General features: G+C 43.6%; 1 protein-coding gene across 2 annotated transcripts in view; it reads right to left on the bottom strand.

The window, feature by feature from the left end:
* SGK3 (serum/glucocorticoid regulated kinase family member 3) overlaps nucleotides 1–18,577 on the bottom strand; it is a 58,161-nt gene extending 39,584 nt beyond the window's left edge. The window contains exon 1 of one of the 2 annotated variants that reach the window (XM_080582432.1): nucleotides 18,416–18,577. The gene's annotated coding sequence lies outside the window, so the exon portion shown is untranslated. Of the gene's footprint in view, nucleotides 1–17,941; nucleotides 18,140–18,415 lie in introns of those variants that run through there. The other variant, XM_080582433.1, reaches the window with a different exon arrangement.
* Between the last annotated feature and the right edge of the window lie 2,646 nt (nucleotides 18,578–21,223).

Below are 21,223 nucleotides of genomic sequence, written 5' to 3'. Positions count from 1 at the left end.
AACATCTTCTGAGAGACTCCCTGGGTACATGAGATTACCAGAAAACATGGGCTATTGAGGATAAAATCAAGAAAGAAGTGACACACAGTGGGCATGTGCTTTAGCGGAAAGTCTTAAGAGATAAAACTATAGAAAAAAAAGATGGACGAGACTTAAACTCCATAGTGCACATGCAAGCAACAGTGTCACCAAGTAACTGTTCTTAACCAAAGCTGGTTTTGTAACACTTAATGCATGTATGCATATTAATGGATTTCATTTAACTCATTTTCATAGTTGCGTGCCTGTGCTTATTAAAGGAGTCTGAATAATGGTTCAGTTTTACATGAGCTCCGTAGGAGAAATGTTTTTTTCCCCTACTTTCTTTAATGCTCTAGATCAACCACAAAATGTCTTCAGAATACAGAGACGGCCTTTCAGCTTGGAGGAACTGAATAAATACTTAAGAGACTGATTTATAGTGAACACATACTTCAGCCCCTACTCCCAAACAAACCAACCCACCACCCAAGACTACCACATGCCACCTCAACGAGCACTGCTGAGAGATTCAGTATTATTTCAACAAAGCATAAGGTCTTGAATGTAAAGGAGGCTTCCCGATCCTGAGTGACATTCACAGCGAGCTGACAGTTTTCCAGAGCTCCAGTCACAAAGATGATCCACGCATTACAAGGGTGTCCTGGAGCACAAAGGCTGGTGGAGATCCAAACCGGAATCTGCAACACTACATGGACCCACACTTCGCATAACAAACACCACAAACCAGGGCAATGAAGGGATAACTATAGAAAAATCACTAAATTGCATCATTTCACAAACATCACAAAGGATGCATAACATGGACCAAAAGAATGACAGCAGCACCAGATCAAAGAAATCCTTCAGAGAAAAAGAAAAACAGATTAAATCAAGTGAAGCATATGCTAGAGATGAATGCTGGTACACAAGCAAGCATTGTGCCAAAAACAGCAGTGTCACAAGGAATTAAAGAAAAACAGGTAAGACTGAATGATTAAAAAGGCAAGTTTATCCCTACCTAGGGGAACATGTATGCCAAGTATGCTGTTGCATACGCTGGAAATGCAGATTGCCTACCAATGCTCTTCAGAGTAATTATGTTTTTTGCTTAGAATATGTTAAGCTCTCAGTCTCTTTGACAGTGCATTTACACCCCAGGAAGATGAAGCCAACAGTTCAGAGTTTCTCTGGCAAGCAACTACTTTCAGTCACAAGCAAAAAGGATTTCAGTAGCACCTCTGTCTTCAGTGTCTTGATATTTACATTGATCAACAATACAGCACGTACGTAGCTCATCCTAGAAGCAAAAGCCTCGCTCTGGATGCTCACTGGACCTACGTGGGACCTCTCAACTTCTATGGTCTGGACTGAATGGCCACTCTTACTTGTCCGCTGGGTATCCAGAGCTCCAAAATCAATGCAAACAGTTCACGTGCTCTCCCAGTACCACCTCCAGCAAGAAGAAAGGAGGCATCTCTGGAGAAAATTAGATGTGTGGCACTTTTTACACGTCTCATCTCAGTCCAAGCACTGCCCTCATTCCTCACACAGTGGAAGAGACTTGGCCTGTGAATGCCTCCCTTTCCCCTCCCAAAGGCCACTTTCATACCCCGGATCTTACTGAGCTTCAAGGAGTTTTAATTCCCTGAAAGATTGTGATCACCATGCTCTGAGCTGCTTTCTTAAGCCACGGCATGTGGCTGTTCTTCGTATACTTTATGTTCGGGTATGTTGCGTATTGTCTTTCATGAGAAAGAATCTGTTTCCAACAACAACTACAGGCAAACACCCAGCAGAGAGGGGAGTTTATGGACTTAGCAGCTACCAGCACACTGTGGGGAAGTATGCATAAAGATCTGGAGACAGCAAGTGCAACGTGATGGGCTGAGCGGTGGGGGAGGAAACCTCAATCACTCATTCCACTAGGAAAGTTATGTACCTCAAACACAGCAGAGACACCCCTCAAGAGCAAGGTACCGACTTGTAATCCATACCATACCATCATCAGCCTCACATTTTATCCAAATAAATATTAGGGAACACACATACATGCAAATCAAGTTAATGTCACACGCATTAGACAGGATTTTAAGTGATGGAAAATAAAATGAAAATATGAGGACAAATAAGGCTGTAAGTTATCCTTCTTATCCTTCAGTACAAGAGTTCTAGTTTTTTACATTCTCAGCACATTTTTATAATATACTCAGTGTAATTTTTAGCAATGTTATTTAGGAAAATTCATTCCTTCTGTACAACACTACGTTGTAACTAACCAACCTCTAGGTAATTTGATATAGGCAAGCAGTTTTGGGCAGAAATTGCATGAATGCATGATGGGATTTCAAGATAAAAAAGCAGTATCAGGCAGTGAAATACCGTATCTGCACTTAAAATACACGTATCCCTATTTTCCTCACTTAATCCTCCTCATTTCCCTCATACATAAACCAGAATGTAATATTAATATTGCAGCATCAGTCATTTTTCAGTTAAGGCAAGCTGAACAATGCATTCTGGTACAAAGCAAACAACTCTGAAGATCAGTTTCTAAAAATGACTTGCAACGCGAGGCATTTCAAGTGCCATAAGCTGCCTGACAAGGCTCACTTCAGATCCGAAGCCCCCTGTTTACACCCTGCTCGCTTTCCCTGCTCGCTGTCCACCAGGAGATGCAATCCAACTACAGCCACCTCTTCACGAGGAGCACCGCTAACCGCAGGTGCGTGGACGTACACCAGTATATAAATACACCCACCCGTACAGACAGCCCCCTGGGCCCTGATCTCTTTTCCCTTACACCTACCGTCGCTCACTGGGGTGTGCAGCGCAGAGCAGGTACCCAGACAAAATCTCTACAAACTAGTTCAGCTGCCAGCTGGAGGATCACGGTGTGAATACTGAACTCAGGATAGAATCATAGAACCATTTAGGTTGGAAAAGGCCCGTAAGATCATCAAGTCCAACCACAGATTGCCCAGTTTACCTCAGCTTTCCATTATCGTAGAGACGCACGCTGTAGGTTCTGCCTCGAGCCACCTCTATTTGCTTACATAGAAGTTTTATATGGATTTTACATAGGTTCCAAGTACATGAGGAAAAGAAGCATGCTAGACTTGATTTACCAATTTATAAACCATACAAAGTCCTACAAAAAAAGAAAAAAAAAGAAAGAAAAAAAACCACACATATAACAAAAGGGCAAAAAAACCCCAACAGCTCCCACCTCGCCGTATGGCAAGACCTGCATTTCATTTTCAACACAGACCCTTTGGTATTCAGCTTATAAACACGGTTCCATAAAACAGGTCAGCTCTCTGAGTTTGCCCAAGATCTGAGCAGTATGCGCAGGAAGGTATGCTAGAGCTAAGCTAAGTATAATAAAAAAAGCTCTCAAAGTAGTAATTTTGTATGGATGTTTCTTAATTCAGCCTCCCGAATCCCAGCTACAGCACGTTCTGCTAGAATTGCAAATACGGGCTCGGGTGAACAAACACGTTCTGGTAAACAAACGCTTTGGCACACAACGGTATGTAGGTGGGGTCTACCCAGAATGTCAAGAATTCTTCCCTAAATCAGAGAGATGAGCGAGAACACAACCGCTGCATTTGCGTTTTCAGGCTATTTACTGGTTGTTCACCGCTACGGGTATCGTATTCGAATGAAACTAAAGAAGGGTGGTGTGGGGGGGCTGCTCCTCATTTTCCCCCCGCCCCAGTCAATACCTTCACTGGTGGGCACCAGATCAAGAAGGTTCACTTGCTACTGAGATTTTCCACCGTCAAGCTACTCTCTCACTTCCTGGTGTGCCCAGCCTTGGGAAATAAGCACAGGCACAGCAGGGTGCAGAAGCCCTACTCTGACAGAAGGAAGGATGCATCATGGGTCTTCTTGTTTGCCAGTTGTTTTCCTATTAGCGTTTGCTCACAACCTCTTCCCAAAATAGCAGCACTTTAAAGGCAGCCTAAGATTTACAGAATAGGCCAGATTTGGATTTACTATTCTATTAATACCTCTAACAAATTGTTTACGTCAAAAGACGCGTGCGTTCTGCTACAGCGCTGGTACACGTCAATTCCAGAGCACAAAATGGGTAACAACAAATTAAAATTGTTAAAATTTAAAATCCCTGCTACCGAAGCAGGATGCTCTATCTCGTAACCCAGAAAGGACAGAGATTGAGGCAAAATGTACAAGTTTATTATTTTCTGTCCTCACGTTTACTTGTTTATCTAGCCATTTCCTCGGGTTTGTGAGATGCCCAGCCCGTTCCCAATCCACAGAGAATATGTATTTCCACCTACTAACCACAGTCTGGTTTTTGTTTGTTCTCCAAGTATGAACAACTCTTGTTCAGTCCTGGGATTCGTGAGTCAACGTTTTAAGTGTTTACATGGGTCTGAACTATTAAGTGAGTTTCAGTAATAGATTTATATAAAGATACATACATCCTGTCCTCTTACATCAGGTAAAACCAACACAATACAGGAGGACGTCCAAGAACAAGCTCGGGCAGAGGACACAGGATCAACTTTTGGACTCTACGAAACATATCTTTCTTCTTATGAGAAACAACGTAGCAACCTAGCAGAAGCCAGTTAACAGCATATTGTTCATCCTGAGAAAACGTAGATCTGGGTGTGAAACATACCCAAAAGTTAAGCACATCCCTCTAAATCTCAATATTAACTCAATACCGCTGTTATATTATGCCATTTTAAACACGGAAATGTCAATATTTAATCTTTCAGGTCAGCATTTTTTTATTGCAGTTGTTAGCTATTGTGGCGTTGGGTGGTAAAACAAACACAGAGAAAAGGGAAAGATGTTGTAGGTTACTGCATGGAATATCAATACTAAGTAGGAGAAGTTGTCACAAAATTGTACCTACTGACATCCTGCTTCGATGTACATACAGCCATTTTAAAGCGACAATAAGAAGCCAAAGATTTCAAAGACATTGTATTTTCTTCATCATTCAAACATTTCATAGGAAGATGTTCCTGCACCCCGACCTAAACTACCCTGTTTTCCTTCAGTAAGACATGAGAACACATCTCACTCCAACTTCAGCCTTCTCTAACAACGCTGCACAAATTAAAGTAATTTTTGTAGATGACAGAGCAATTTTAAGCTTGCGTAAGAACACAAAAGAACAAAATGCCAAAGTTTTGTAATTACATGGCAATCTTACTTCATGTCAACTTGATTCATTAAATGTTTTATAAATCTTCCAATTAAGCAAAGGAACGTTTTTGTTCTAGAAGTGAGATAAAGAAGTTTGTAAAGCCATGAGAACTGAGCATGTTGTACACCTCACAAACTGAAGCACTCAGTAAATATACTGCTACTGCATCGATAGTAAAATATGGGAGCTGCTCATCATCTGCACAATGTTCGAGCAACTACCAAAAATCTCTGTTTGAATGCAGGGGCAGTGTTGGTGAGGATACCTAAACTGGAATATGCACCACGCTAAGCAAAGCCAACGGGAGGGTGTTGGAGAAGGGTGCTGGTATCTTTTGCTCCTGAATAACCAACAGAAACTTAACTTCAGTTTGAAGCAGACACCATGTCGGTGCTCCAGTATCTATCTGTGTCACAGTAGCTCCGCTTCCCCTCAGGTTTGGGATGAGTCACTAGCAGATTTCTACAAATTGCAGCGCTTTATAGAAACGAAAGGTACATTTGAATCGGAAGCAAACAACAGCCCTTCAAAATACCCTCTTTAGAAATACTGTTTCATCGTTCACCTTTACATAAATAAGGTTCTCCCAGCCCTACACTAATCAGTTTTTATTTTGTCACTGATTCACGCCTACCTGCAGACAGTCGAGAACACACACGCAAGATTTGGGGAGGTTGGTACCTCCGGTAGGAAATGGCGGTGGTGGGCAGACGCCAAGCCCAGCGGTCCTCACCCACCCCTGTGAAACCACAGCTGGTTCCTATGGCAAAATTAACCAATAAAACCATGACACAATTTCTTTCCTAGAGCTTCCTTGTGCTTTCAGTCTGCCCGTCACGGACCCTTTACCATGCCTTTCCCTAAACACATGTCCCTTGGGAAAAAACACAGATCTCCATTAAAATAAAGTCGGGGTAATGGTGGATATTTCCATTCCTGCACCCATTTGTCTCTACTATTGATTTGAACGTACCTTCAAAATCAGAAAACACAGCACTGTTATTTTCTCACTCTTAGAAGAATAATGGCTAATTTTGAAAAGAGAAATGCTTACGTACTGAGGGGAAAAATAGTTAATTCTTTAAATGTCAGAGCAAGCAAGATGGCTGTTGATACTGCTGATTCCTGGCTCCAGTGTTCTTACATGCATAATTAATTGCTCAGTAAAGCTTTTGATATACATTTTATTGCGTTCATTGTGAACTTGCATAGTTAAACTAGTACCAGATTTTACAATCTTGTTTATGGGAAGGATGCCCCAAGTCACATTAGCCAGAACAACTTAACACTTTTATTGGATCACGGAGTGACAGCGGAGTTTCTATCAACTAACAAAAGGACCAGAAGCTGAGGGAGACAAAAAGAGAGCACACAAAACATTAAGCTAATGCCAAAGAGAAAGAAATTTTGGACATTTCACAAAAATGCAATCTTGCAAGCATGAACGCACCTATCATGGTGGTACAGAGTCAAACTATACCTATGTGGGTGCTAGAATTGTTGGAGTAACAAAACACGAAGATATGAGGATTAGTTATTGAATTTACATAGGACTATATTTTTGTTTTATTGTGTGTCCAGGAAAGCTGAGAGCACAACCCATGGCTTCCTGTAGTGTCAGCAGGGAGCAGACAGGAAAACGCACAGAACTCCCACTCCTCTACTATATAATGAAGTGAAAAACACACAGAGATTTTCTTTTGTGTGAAAAAAAAGGTGTATATATGTATATGTGCATGCATATATAGGGGTGGTTCCAGACTTATACAGAGGGAAAATACATCAGAGTAACAAAAAGTCATTTCAGAAAATACTCGTCAGTATCTTCTGAACACATAAACCATGGGATTTGTATTTTACATTATAGAAGAAAGTTTTCCAATACTGTTACGTAATCTGCCCAGACATGAAAAGTTAAGCGGTCAGTTTACTGAAGAGCCTTAAATAGAGAATTGGTCTGACACTGGTCTGCGGTTACTTCTGTAGAATGCTGGCATGGAATATATCCCAAACTTGGAAGAAGTCAGACTAAAGAAACAAACCAAATCCCAGATATTGGCTAAAGAGAATAAATTAACAAACCAAGGTCTGAATCCCAATAAATAGACTAAGTAGCATTTGCTTTGCTTGTAGTAGTGTTTTCTTGGCCGAACTTGCTCAGATTCCAGTGAACAATAAAATTAAGACCCACTACATCGTAAATCATGGAAACAGCAATAAAAAAGTACCTGCAACACACACTAAAAGATTCAACCAATGCACACGGAAAGGTTTTGCAGTAGAATGAGGAAAAGACCTTGAGTCTTCAAAATTTCCATCAGCTCTTAATCATTGTCCCACAGTGGAGCAAGAGTGCTTGCAAAGGACAGCCTTTTCATCCAGCTAGGCAAAAAAAATCCCAACTGGTCCACTTCAAAAAAAGACCTGCACTTGTTACTTTCTTCTGAAAGCACCCCAGTCCTTACACTGATAGCTCACTTGTGTTAACAGCTGAGCAACAGCAGAACCACTGGCTTATGTACAAATTTTTGGTAGACAACTCAACAACCCCAGCGAGATTGGAGCTCCCTATGAGTATCTGGGTGCATGCATCAATACATTCAGGGAATTAGTTTGCTAAAACTATTTTAATCTCTACTTAGGCACATGATATGAAGGGTTGCAAAAAGTTAACATCAAAATCCCAGTCAGTCTTACTTTGCTGTAGACATTAGCACAAGCGGATCCTTCTCACACTGCAGCTGTAACTTGGCTCATCTCACCAGTGAGGAATAAAAGCCAGAGCACAGTTCTTTGGGAAAGAAGTTATCTTTAGTAATTTTGTGCAATCCATCTAGCATAATGTGGACTTGATGCAGCTCTGAGTGCCTAGTGCTTGCCCATGACAAAGACAACTACGTAAACTTACATATACACCTATGTATTTTAACACACACCCTCTTAATCATGCTCAATGGTCTACAAGGCTTTACATTTTCAAAATCTTTCTATTCCTAGCTCTTAAGACTCAGGTCAGATCCACATCTGTGTGTTGTAGCTTCAATTCATAGGAAATGCTGCTTGGATTGACATCCCAAAGAGGGCTGGGAATGCTCATGCTGTCCTTTTTTGCTTATTCTGGCTTTGAAGAAAGTCAACAGTAAGCATCTAGCAACACTGCTCTCCCTGAGGGTGGACTCATGAAGGATTTCTTCTCTTTCTGGATGCAGTACCATATTCCCTTCTGAAAACAGTAATGGGAAGCATGTAATCGATGAGGTCACTCAAATCACAGAACTGTTGACTCTAATTATGTGGTTTTGCTAAATATTTTGCCTTATGCTGACGGAGCAAGCAGTGGACCTAAACCTCACACCTACATCCATGATTGGAAGAGCCTGGATGCAGCATCCCAGCTCTGTGGAAGGCAATCCGCGCCCACCACAGACGGGTGCAGGTTACTGACCAGAGCTGGGGACATGCAGTAATGGCACATCTGAAAGCACGCCTGCTTTTTATTTCACTTTCAAACCAGCTGTGGTAGATCTGCTGGCAGCGGGGACAGCGAGGGACAACATGGGGCAGCGGCCTGCAGGGTCTGAAGCGCTGCAGGAGCCAGCCTCTTGTGCCAGCAGGGCTGGTCTGTTTGAAGAGGCCTGTAGCCACTTTAAAATATCTAGCAGCACCAGAGTTATCTGTTTGGTACCTCAGATGGAGTTATCACACAGGTAACAAGCTGGACACAGAACTGAAAAGCCTGGAGTGGGACTAACAAGGCATGATACCTTGGTATCTGCACGGTATCGGGAGCAAAGGCCTGTGAACCGATGTGAAGCTTTGTCATCCTTTAGACTCACACTCCTTTTATTTCAAAATTCATTTTTTTAATTAAAAATGGAGAAAATATAGAAAGCAGCAGATCATTTAGATTTGTTTCTAGGCAAGTGGAGAGCAACCAGTTCAGACAGCAAGCTGACTAAACTCATGACATGGGAGGTAAGGGAGGGAGCTCATAAATGTAACGAAGGCAAAGGCAACACACTCAGGTAGAGAACATCTACCTCAAAAGAGAGACATGAAAACAGCAGTTTCCTTCCAGGAACAATAAAAAAGAATAATCTGTCCTTGTGCCTTCTAAAAATAAACCATAGAAGTTATAGAAGGAGACTTTTTGTCTAGGTCTTGTGTTTTGGGATCTGAGAGAAGCTCAGGACAGAATGTGAAAACACAGTCACATTGCAAGCAGTATGGGTAACATCTCCATGAGTACACAAGCAAAGGAATCAGCATGGTTAAGACAGAATTATAATGCAAGTAAAAAAAAAAAAAGGTAGCAACAAAAAAATCCATATATTTGTGTCTTAAGAGCAAGGAAAACCTTGCTGCCTTACATCCATAAGGAAAGTGTGCATGCAGGTGCCTACAATGAAGAAAACAAACAAGCAAACACAACAAAACAAAACAGGTAAGAATATTAGGCAAATTAGAGATTTACGAAGTGCCTGGCCTGATGAATTTCCTTCTACGATGTAGCTCAGGGTTTTAAGAGTTACAGGTCACTCATGAAGGATAAGCAATGTACTACAGCAGAAAACTGGAAACGAGCAAACATAGCACCCATATCAGTTAAAATGAAATTACAGACCCAATGAGTCAATTTAACTTCAAATCCCTGGGGAAAAAAATAAATAAATAATCCAGAACAAATGAATTAGCAGCACCTTAAGCTTAACCAGCAGCCAAACGAGATTTGCTAAATCACATTGCTAACCTCCTTTGACAGGCCTTCCACATAGCTAGAAGAGAAAGCACAGATGTCACATCTTTCCTTTAGTAAGGCTTCAGAATTGCCTCAAGATATTGTAACAATTAAACTACAGATGCAGGAAGAATAAATAGTTTAGTGTGTGAGAAACAAAGGTTAAATATACAATTGTCAGGATAGAGTACTAATCTCAAAGGACAGAGTGAAATGTTATATACAAGATAGTGCCCACAGGCAGGAAACATCAAATACAGGATGAGAAACAACACGACAGCAGGCTACAGTAGGTCACAAGAGACAAGTACCAAGCTGTTCGAAGAAAGGCAAACGTTGTTATGAGATATCAAAAGAAGTGTTGGAGTGCAATGCCTGAGCATCATCTGCTGAACTCAAAAAATCTTTCTACTTCACTCTGCTTGTAGCTGAATCCCTAGGAGACACATGGACCCACCAGAAAGGGTCTAGGCAACATCAGTGAGAATGCAAAGTAGCCTAGAAAATAGGACCTAGGGGTGGAGTGGACAAGCTAGTTGTTAGCACAGGGGAAAAAGATGTAAGGGGTGGATGTTATTTTACAAGACTTCTGTAACAAGAAGGGAATCATCTCTTTTTCAGTCAACTATAGATAGGACAAGTCCTAATGAGCTTATAATGAGCACAGTAAAGATTCACTGGAGGAAGGGAGGCAAGAACATAAAAAAAAGGTTAAAGTAAAAAAAAAAGTTAAAGTTAAAAAAAAACACATTAAAAATAAAAATAAAGTAAAAAAAAAAAAAGTACTGAAGCACTGAGAGAGATTCCACAAGAAAAGACCTTTAAAAACAGCTGAGGCAAACACTTAATAAAAAACAGATTTCACCTTTGGGGCAGAGACAGTTAGATGACCTCCTGAGAATGAAAGCTCATGGCTGGAAGCAATGTTCTACGAAAGAGATGGTGGCCAACAGGAGCAAGAGGAAAGGAAAGTGGTTTGAAAGCACAGAGAGGGGAAGCACTGAGGGAAGTCAAGTGATAGGCAGGAAACAGAGGCAAAGAAAGATGAAAAATGAGACTGCTGTTTGCAGGGAGAGCCTTTTAGTAGTGTGTTAGACTTCCATGAGCAACTGCTTACGAGGTTGCATCTAAAGTCAAAAGAAAAAGCAGGTTCCGGGTGCTTGCACCTGCTCTTGCTGTAGTTTTTGTTCCAACGTCTACCTTAGCAAGTAATGCAGTGCAAGGAAAGTACATCCACCGAAGGGAAGACAGCTGATGTTGAGGCCCGCCGATGCTGGCATGAGAAGATTTGTAGGTTTTGCTTGAAGACAGCTCTAGCCTGACCCTGTGGGCTGAGCACCTGGGGGTGGTGGCTAGCAGCGCGCTAGCAGCACTGTGGCAGAACATCCTTCAGTCCGGCTTCATCTGAAAGGACTCCAAGAAGTTCACGTTCACCCAGCAAAGCGAACCAAGATGCAGTAAGTGGAAAGGATCAGATGGCGTACTTTACCATTGCATATTGACCATTCTCACTGACATCTGATGTGACATACGGACATCTTTGGTAGGTCTGTAAACAAACTGTAGCAGACAATCACAAAGCATTCATTTATTAGCTACATCTGCTTTAAAATGCCATTGGTAATAATCTGTGCCCCCTCCAATGAAGAATGTCTGGGGGCTTTCTGACTCATAAAAACAACAGAAGCAAACCAGAAGGCCAAGCAGCCAGGCCATCAATCTCTTCCAGCTCCTGAGTCAGAAAGCAGTCATCAAGACAAAGGATGTTCCAGCTTCCCATTGCCAGTTCCTCATTTCTTGTCAACATATTTTTAATTCTCGATGCAACTTTTTTTTTCCTAAGAAGGGTGAAATTGTGCATATGTGTGCGCAACTGTCTTTGAAAGACACCTCTTTACGTTGAGACATACGGCCAGCCTCTTTTCCTTATGAGGCCCTTGCTCTGCAGCAAAGGAGCTGCCAGTGCACCTTCGGAAATATTCAGCACCTACACATTCCTTATCAAGGACTGTTTGGTTTGCTAACCTCACGCACCCAGCATGATTCCCTGAATAACTATCTGTGCTTTGACTGGGTGGTTGATGATAGAATTTCTTGCAGGTCATTTCAAGTGATGCCCCTACACAAAATATTAAACTGATTTTTGCACATGTCGACAAGTTTGCAACTTCATTTCTGAGTAAAACCCTGCAAGTGTTATGCCATTCCTTATTCCACCTCTATTTTAATTCTTTATAAACTAATTCATATGAAACATGGAAAAAAACCCCGACAACCTCAACTACTATCAACAAATACAATTAAAATGTTTACACACAAATTCTGGATACCTTTTAATACACAAGAAAAGCTACAGGATTCTGGTTTTATTCCCAGATAATTAAACAACAGGGAGAAGGTCTGAGGGCATCAAACACGTAAGAGTATCTTAACCGAGGATCCTAGCCAGCTCATGTTGCAGAGCTATGCCTGCAAGACAAGCTTTATTTACACATTCTGGGGAAGTACTCCACAAGTTTGACATTTTAAGGCTGTTCATGAATTTCTAACAGCCTCTGTCAGTTCACATAACATGTGCTTAAGTACCCAGATGCTATAACCCAAACCAAGTGGATCATAAATCCGACGGCATTCTGAACTGGTGTAGGTTAAGTCAAGCTTCTAGTTTATATTTACATTGCCTTGGATGTGTAAATTAAAATCCAAGCAGAAAAAATTATTTTTAATTGGCGGGGATGGTAGGTGAACTCTTTTGTTTTCAGTCTGCCTTCTGATTTTTAATTGGGTAGAAAACTACTGTAAATATTTTCTTCTTTCTCACCACTTCTTCCCAAGCATTTTTATAAACAAGTGAAGTATTGTTTTGCTGCTATACACTACATCCCACACACCCCAACCAAAACAGAGAAAAAGTACACATTCAAACTGCTACAGGGCACTCGGGTTGCTACAGATTTTTTAACCACATTTCAGAGCAACTTGCATACCTCCACATAAATCGATCAGTGCAACTTATAGCGTATTTTTACCTTTGCTTTTCATTATAGGCTGAAGGAGAGAAAAGTAGAGTTGGAAACCTCAGCAAACGAACCTAGAAAGATTTGCTCAGCAGCCTCTGAATCGCTGGTCAACAGCTCTGCGCTGTTCAAAGCACAAGTACAAGTGCATCACTGTTCTCTCATTTAAATGTAGAATAATTCTAGGATTCATGGCAATGCCAGCTTAAACTTAGCTCCAAAGAAACCCTTTGTTTTCAAATAAACCAGTGCCCGGTTTTAGATAATTCTATAAAGAATCCCATTCATCCACCACATAACATATTAGTGAACATGAAAAGAGCACCAAGAAGGCAGCCAACCTCCAAAAAAACCTGAAGTTCAACCCATCTATTTAGCATATGCCTTTAGAGTTACATATAACGTGTGTGTACGCATACACAAGATGTAAAACATCACTGGGAACAGCACCATTTGTTCTTGATACAAACACTTTACACTGAGATGTTTGAAAATTTACGAGCACATCAGCCACCCTCTCCTGACAGAGCCACGCAATTACTCATTTTTTCTGTCACGCTTCCAAGCACCACGTGATTTTTTTCAAGGGACGCTACCGAGGGCCAGTTCTGTGGTCTCCTTACAGAGAAGCCCCATATGTTTTCAATAAGGGCTCTGAACACAGAGGGATGGCAGAAAAGAGTTGTTAGACGCAGCGATTCCAAAGAAAACAGAAAACATTTTAAATATAATCAAGACGCATCACTCCTGCTTTGCAGCAAGGAAGCAGAAGTCCCCCGGTCCTTTGATGTCCTTGTCTCCAGGCACTTGACAGCCTGGGTACTTCTGCCAGGTAGCTTTTATTTCTGAGCTGTTCTAAAATGTCTCCATTTAGTAGTTTCTGGTAGCACTCCAAACTTCTAGGCTTAATGCATCTTCCTTTTGCAAGGTATGATTAAATCCCATCCAAAAGCGATTTTTTTCTTTAATTACCTCTTATCCCAATTCCATGCTCCTTCCAACATTAAAGAAAAACATATAACATAAGCTGGAAATTCCAGAGCATTTAAGTATTCATTTTCTGAATGCTCAGTCCTTTCTTATTTACTAAACGTAGTAAGAAACGTATTTAAGGGCTTGATAGCAATCCTAGTTCATAAATTGCAGAGCAGGAGATGGGGCCTCCTGGTAGGAAACACTAAGTTGAGGCTGAGACTTTTTTTTGGTGGCATCTCTCATGGTCCAAATACACAGTTGTCACGGTAATACCATGTTACAGGCAACATCACAGAACAACAAAGCTCACAGGTCCCCCAAACACAGCTTCTCATTCAAATAATAATTTCAGCAAAGATTAATGGTGCAAAGCTGTGAGTTAGCCATCAAGGTAGTTTCTGAAAGCATGCACTCTTTCCAACTGGTACCGTGTTTAAACAGCAAATAGGAAAGTTGTAATACCTAAAAGACCTGACACACACTTTGTATATGTTAACGGATTTTGCATCCTGCATTGTTTAGATAAATAAAAATATTTGGGAATAACTTCATTTCTACAGTAGTTCAATAAATACTCAAATACGAGGTATAACCACATAGACCATTATTATGGTCTCTCTATCTATCTGCAATATACCATATCGCAGAGGTATAACCACGGCAAGACCATTTTGGCAGGCCATGTGTCATCTCGTTTCTCAGCTGAGACCCACCTGCGCTTGAGCAGCACACCACAGACAGCGTCGGATGCTGGTACTCCTTTGATTTGCTTTACTCCGAGAGAAATATAACGGTGTGTAAAGTTACACAACTCCTATGGTGGCAATATTTTGCAATAGCATTTGGCAAGGCAGTTAATACTAGCAGGTTGCCCGTCACCCTCACAATTTCAAACAAGACTGCCAAAACTAAGATGTGTTATCTCTTTGAATACAGGAGCTTTGAAATGAATGTAGACACCAGTGTTTCTTATCCACACTTCCCCCCAAAAAACAGGTGCTTTCCTGCCCTAAAACAAAGGAACACTGTCCTAGCAAAACAAAGCATTGCAACTATCACAGAATGAGGAATTTCCCTTTCATCCTCAGATGATATGTGCCTTAAAGACCCAAGTGAAAAGACCACGCGAAGATGTAACCTGATTTCTTCCTGTTCCTCCCCTAACTAGCCAAGCGTTCCTCCTCTCTTCAAACACGGAGGATGTGGAAACTCCCACCTCTGATAACAGCCTTACCACCAGCAACCAAGCCCTGCAAGATGTGGCACCCCAGCCCTCCTCCCAGGAAGCACGGGGAGCGCTGCAGCAGCCAGGTTCCTGCTGGTGCTCCCTCATTTCGGCCTCTGGCGACTCGCAGCCTCTTCCACGAGACGGCCCAGGTTAAACACAAGGGTAGAAGCACGCCTCCCACTCGCTTACTTCAGCCTGTGCAACAGCTCCGGAGGTGGGGGAAGACGTGGGTTTGATCCCCGTTGGGCACGAGGACCAGGAGGCCAGGTTTTGATTACAGCCTGCCCTGAAGGAGTCCCACCGCCGCCAGCTTGTTATGGCAAGGTGAACGCTGGTTCCTCTTCTGGCGATGCTTTAACGAGAAAGCCTGCACAGCCGATCCTATCAGCGTGCGTGTTTACAGCACGCTTGCCAGGTGTCCCAGTTTCTTGATCTCCTAAGAGCTTTGATGCTCGACTCCAGCAGCTCTAGATAAGGCGCTTATAAACTTTCTGCTTCACCAGGGAGACACACCACCTTTACGACAGTTTCGGAGTCAGGCAGACACTGTGTAAGGTGGTTTGGAAGACTGGGGTATACGAGGTCTGTCTGCTTGAGGATTAGGGATGCAAGGAAGAACCCGATTAACACGTTTTTAAGTGTTCTCACACTGTTCTCCAGCCCTCCAGTTCTGCTTTGGAAAGCGAACGTGTTTGCTTTGCGGGTTATTTTAGCATATGGATGCTACTCAAACTAGAACAAAATGAATCCTTCAATGCAAACACTCGAAGTGCTAACTTCAGATAAAAACAACATATTGCTTTACTACAGCTCGGTCTATATAAATACATAGATTACTTATGCCAGTTTCTAGGATCCTTGATCCACAGAAAAAAATCATAGCAGATTAAGTCTTCAATGGCTCATGAGCATCCAAAAATGTCAAAAAGAACAACCAACAGTGGCTTTGCTTTTGGGAAGATCCCACTCCTTAAAAGTATTATTAAATTAGTATTATTATTAAATTAGACAGCCAAAAATAAATATTAATTCACAACTACAAATATGTATAATCTGATCTCGATTTACATGCAGAAATGCTGGGCATTTCTGTACAAAATGCCTTGTCTCCGTGGGACAAAAATGCCCTGCTGCTTTGAATGCAAATTATAAAAACGAAACCATCTGGAAAATGACCTGGGATATAGGCAGGATAACCCAGGAAAGTGCTGCTGTGTGGATGCGGCTGAGGGATCAGAGCTTATTAGAAGCTTATCCCGTATGGATGGGATGGAAAATAAGATCTGACATACTCTCTTACAAGGCGATGATTAACCTGAACTTGCAATTAGCATGCGTGGCATTATGAAATGACAGATGATTTCCATCATAAATCCTAGATCCCAGGGGAGACAAGAGTTGCCATGCATCTATTTTTATTTGCTAAGACCTGTGACATTTTATTCAATACACTTTATTTTGGGAATTCAGCATATTCTTTTGAAACGTCTTGTTGCTGGGTCAAGTCAGCTTCGGAGGCTGGCAGCCAATCCAGCTACCTAGGCTGAAACAATTCTGCATATTAAAAACCAGCAATCACTATTTTAAACACACGGCATTACAGTCAAATTATCCACCTACTTGTGGATTGACTTCAAACAAGTCAAAAAACGAACAGACTAGTAATTTTAAAGTGCCCACATCTTAAAACTTGAACTACTAGCTCCCTGCAATGCATTAGTTTATAAGCAGATGACAGCAGAATGGGCTAGAAACCACCCAACTAACGTCCCTCGTGGGTCCTCTGCAGACCTCTGCTCAATGAGACGTGAACATCCAGCTTGTGAGGCTTCTTAGAGAGCCGCCTATCCTTAGAGAATGAGAATGCAGACAGCAATAATGAAAAGCAACAATTCCTATCAGTTGATTACCAAAGTGAAGATCCCCTCAGAACAACTCCAGTGCATTACAAGTCTTTCAATACTCTGGATGCAGCCCATGTATATACCACTCCTGACAGCTCTCATTCTCCTGAAGAAACAATTAATCCTCTTTTAAGATAACAATAGATACTGATTTTAACAGAGTAATATGAAAGAAAATTAAACAGAAGGGTTGTCGCTGTCTATTTTGAGAGTACAAGATACATTTCCATGCTGTTTCAGTGCTCAGAGCACATAATGAAGAGGCTGTAGCACTTACGAGAGAGGAATACAGAGACTGCTAACTAACTGGTTTTCGCTGCCAACAAGTGCATATTCATGCTCTTCATACGCTCCTAAAAATTAAGGGAAAGCCAAGTTGACAGAGCCTGCAGAGTTCAGACGCAAACAAGCCCTGCGGGAGCACGTACACCTCTCCGAGGGGAAGCCAACAAGAGAGGAACAATGCTCACAGAAGCACCACAGACGTCCTGCAAAAACCAAATCGTGCAGGTGAATGCCGCGTGGTATTCTTTCAGTGCAAATCCCCTGAGTTTGTGTCAGGATTTTACCCCTCCTGTCAGAGCTCTGTGCAGAGAGCACAGACACGCTGCAACCAGGAGGAGAAAACACCGCTTGCATTTCCCCCTTGCCTCCAACCTTCTCCCAGATTTAAGGCGTTTACAGGGGTGGAGAGGCAGTGCTGGTGCTCACCTCCCTGGCGCACAGACCTCGGAGCCGAACGGCACTCGCTGCCCGTGCAGCACGGGGCAATCGCAGAGCAACAGGGTCCCGGTGCTCCTCGGGGGGCTGCAAAAGGGCTTCCTGGAGCAGGGCTCCTTCAGCTGCCCTGATGCACAAGCCAAGCCTTACCTCCTGACCGCCTGCTTCCAGCCCAGCGTCGCTGTGTAGACGGAGTTCAGCGGTGGAACCGAAACAGAGCCCGGTGCTGGCCACAGCCGCAACCCACAGACAACTGCCTCCCAACCCCGGCCGAGCAGAGTACGGCACAGGAGCAGCGCGCCCACAGACAGCAGGGCAAGAACACCCCCAGCAGCAAGTCACGCTGCTGGAGGGGGGAAATAGGGAACAGATGAAAGGAGAACATGAAACGCAGAATGACTTTGCAACTTTTTTTTTTTTAAAGAAATGGAGTATATACGCTTCCAGCGAGGGGGGGGGGAGGGAAGGGAGCACTTGCCCCCAGCCTGTAGCGGAGCGCCCCGGGTCCTCCGGGGAGCGCTTCTCGGGCTCGGCCGGGGGCTTGCACCCCCAGCAGCCCCCCCAGCGCCGGAGGAGAGGGGGAAAACCGAGCCCCCCCCAAGGCCCCGGCCGCCCCGCACCTACCTCAGGCGGCCTCGCCCCTTTCTCGCTCCGCTCCGCTCCCCGCGAGGCGGCGGCCGGGCCCCTCCTCGCCGCGGCCCCGGGGCTCCCCCCAGCCTCGGCAGGCAGGGGCGGGCGGTGCCGGGACCGGGGCCGGGGCCGGGGCCGGGGCCAGCGGCCGAGCTGCCCGCGCCGCCCCCGCAGCCTCGGGGTCAGGCCGGGACTCGCGGGCGGCGCCGGGCGGCTCCGGGCAGCGGCCCCATGGCGGCCGGGGGGGGCCTCAAGGGGCCCGGGAGGGGAGAGCGGGGAGCTGAGGGCGGGGGGAGCCGGCATGGGGGCAGCGGCACGGCCCCGCTGGGCCTGGGGCTGCTGCTGTGGGCGGGGGAAAGGGGGCGAGGGGGGTGAGGCGAGGGAGGGAGCTCCTGGAGGAAAAATGGGAAGCACTCCCTTGGCAGGGAGTTTTGATCGGGGAGAGTAGTGACAGGACGAGGGGTAGCGGCTTTAAACTGAAAGAGGGGAGGTCTAATTTAGAGGTTATGAGGAAATTCTTCACTCAGAGGGCGGTGAGGCACTGGCACAGGCTGCCCAGAGAAGCTGTGGATGCCCCATCCCTGGAGGTGTTCAAGGCCAGGCTGGCCGAGGCCCTGGGCAGCCTGGTCTGGTGGGTGCCATCCCCGCCCACAGCAGTGGGGTTTGAACTGGGTGATCTTTAAGGTCCCTTCCACCCCGAGCCATTCTGTGATTCTCCGATAAAACACACCAGTCTGAAGGGCCTGGCCTGCAAATCTCAATGGGAAGTGTTTAAAAGCATCTCCTCCTCCCCCTTCTGTCTTCTTGGCATTATTTCGCTCATTTTTCAACACAGTTGCTATCTGTGTTCATTTCTCACAGCAGGATGTGGTAAAATTAGGGCTACCAGTTTGTCTCCAGCAGCATTTGTTGTTTCTCTTTTGGCTGCTTTTTCTTTGCTTCCTGCCACACTTTCCTCTCCACATATTTCCACAGGATGCAGCCCCCTGCCGCAAAAAGTCCCACCCTTAATTTTAGCAACCCTGGCTCAGAAAACTGTGTACCACGCTGATCGTTCTCAGTATGCCTGTCTGAGATTCCCTTGGAGCACACCTGTGAGGATAGTAACAGCTTGGAGGCTTCACAAAACAAGCAGAATTTCAGGAGGACCTTGGAGAGGGGCCATGAGACGAGGGAGTTGCTCTGAGCACAGAAGTGGCACAGATGCAGTTCCTGAGTGGCAGAAAGAGGAAGGCAGAGACTACTGAGAAAGGCAGCAGCTCCTGCATCCTGACGTGCCAGGAAGAAGACAGAGACTGTAGTATGGGCAAAAGTGAATCCTAGACAAAGAGCTCAGTCCGATGTTCCACTGCAGTTAATCTGACGTCCTACTATATCTTAAAATAACAATCACCACCTTACAGTCTCCCTTCAGCACATTTTGGATGGTTCTTTCCTTTCTTTCTTGCAGAGAAGCAAAGCAGTGAGATGAAAAGGTATAGCTAAAAGTCATGTGTGTTTGATGAAATATCAGAACAAGTAGTTCTTGTCAAGATGGCATGTTTTCATACAAGCTTCCTTGTTGCTCTTAATTTACAGATTTTGCTGACATGTTTTTAGTGGGAATGCTATTTTAGCCAATCATTATGTCCAGTCATTTGACTGCACCTGTAATTCACCTCTGATCTTTGTCTTTTCTTTCGTTTACCAGCACCGTCTGGAATTGTGAACCCGAGCTTATTCAACAATTGCTGTTGGGTTGAACATTTCTCTTTCTGACTGACAGCTTCTTTAAGCGTGCTGATGGTCCAAAATATCACAAACACAAAAAATTGCCAGATTATTTAGATCCTTTATCCTAGAAAGCTGAAGTACATTTAATCTTTGCTCTAACCTTCTGCTTCAGGAAAGTCTTGCATACATTTAAAAGTAAATCTTGCATACATTTACCAGTACCTCCAGGTGGGTGTCCTTGATCTATCTTCCATGTGTAATTGTTCAGAATACAGTCATACACAAAACTTATTTTCAGGACAATTTCAAAAGGGCAAAGCTCCAGACAGCCTGGCAAAAAGTTTCCAGTGTAGACCACAACCTGCAGATGTGGCCTCATCCACTTCATGATGTTGCTGTGGTGATGGAGCCCCAGACAAGTGTAAGTTCATTCTCATTTCCAAGTTGCAGCTCTCTGCACCACAGACTCAGCCTATTGCTCTCCTGTACAACCACAGCATAAGACCTAACTATCAATGAGAACCATTACCAGTTCCCTTCACTATAAGCAAATTTCACCTAAGGTGAAAGCCTCTTAAAAAAATAAAAGAACAAAGACAAAAATTACTAGCCACTACAGTCAGCGTTTTCTTCCATCTTAATTGCACTGTAAGAACAGCATGTCTTCTTTTTGTTCCGGTGTTCCTCCGTGAGGACATAAGTACACACTCAAGGTTCCTAATGCCACATCATCTACAATAGGAAGCACTAAAACCAGAAGATCTTTAAAAGGTGAGTCTCAGTCCTTGCTGCTCAGCAAACAAAGCTAATAATGTGCCTCATTTGTTCTGTCGTCTGTTTGCTCTAACGTTTGTTTTCTTACACATATCCTTGCAGACAGGTTGATTTGTTTAACTACACACAGGTCAATGTCTGAATAGCTCACCTAGAAGCACCAGCAACACCGAAAGAGAAAATGGGGAAAAAAGCAGGTGATGATGACATGCTGTTTTTAAAGCACAGCAACATCAGCAGTCTGGTACACAGATTAAGGACAGAGTAAACCCTTTGTGCAGTAACCGAGTATTTGTACAGATGTACTCCCCACCT

This window comes from Anser brachyrhynchus, assembly GCF_964034855.1.
Source record: "Anser brachyrhynchus genome assembly, chromosome: 2".
NCBI lineage: Eukaryota > Metazoa > Chordata > Aves > Anseriformes > Anatidae > Anser > Anser brachyrhynchus.
The sequence above is the reverse complement of the archived record's forward strand: the minus strand, read 5'-3'. Positions and strand labels throughout refer to the sequence as shown.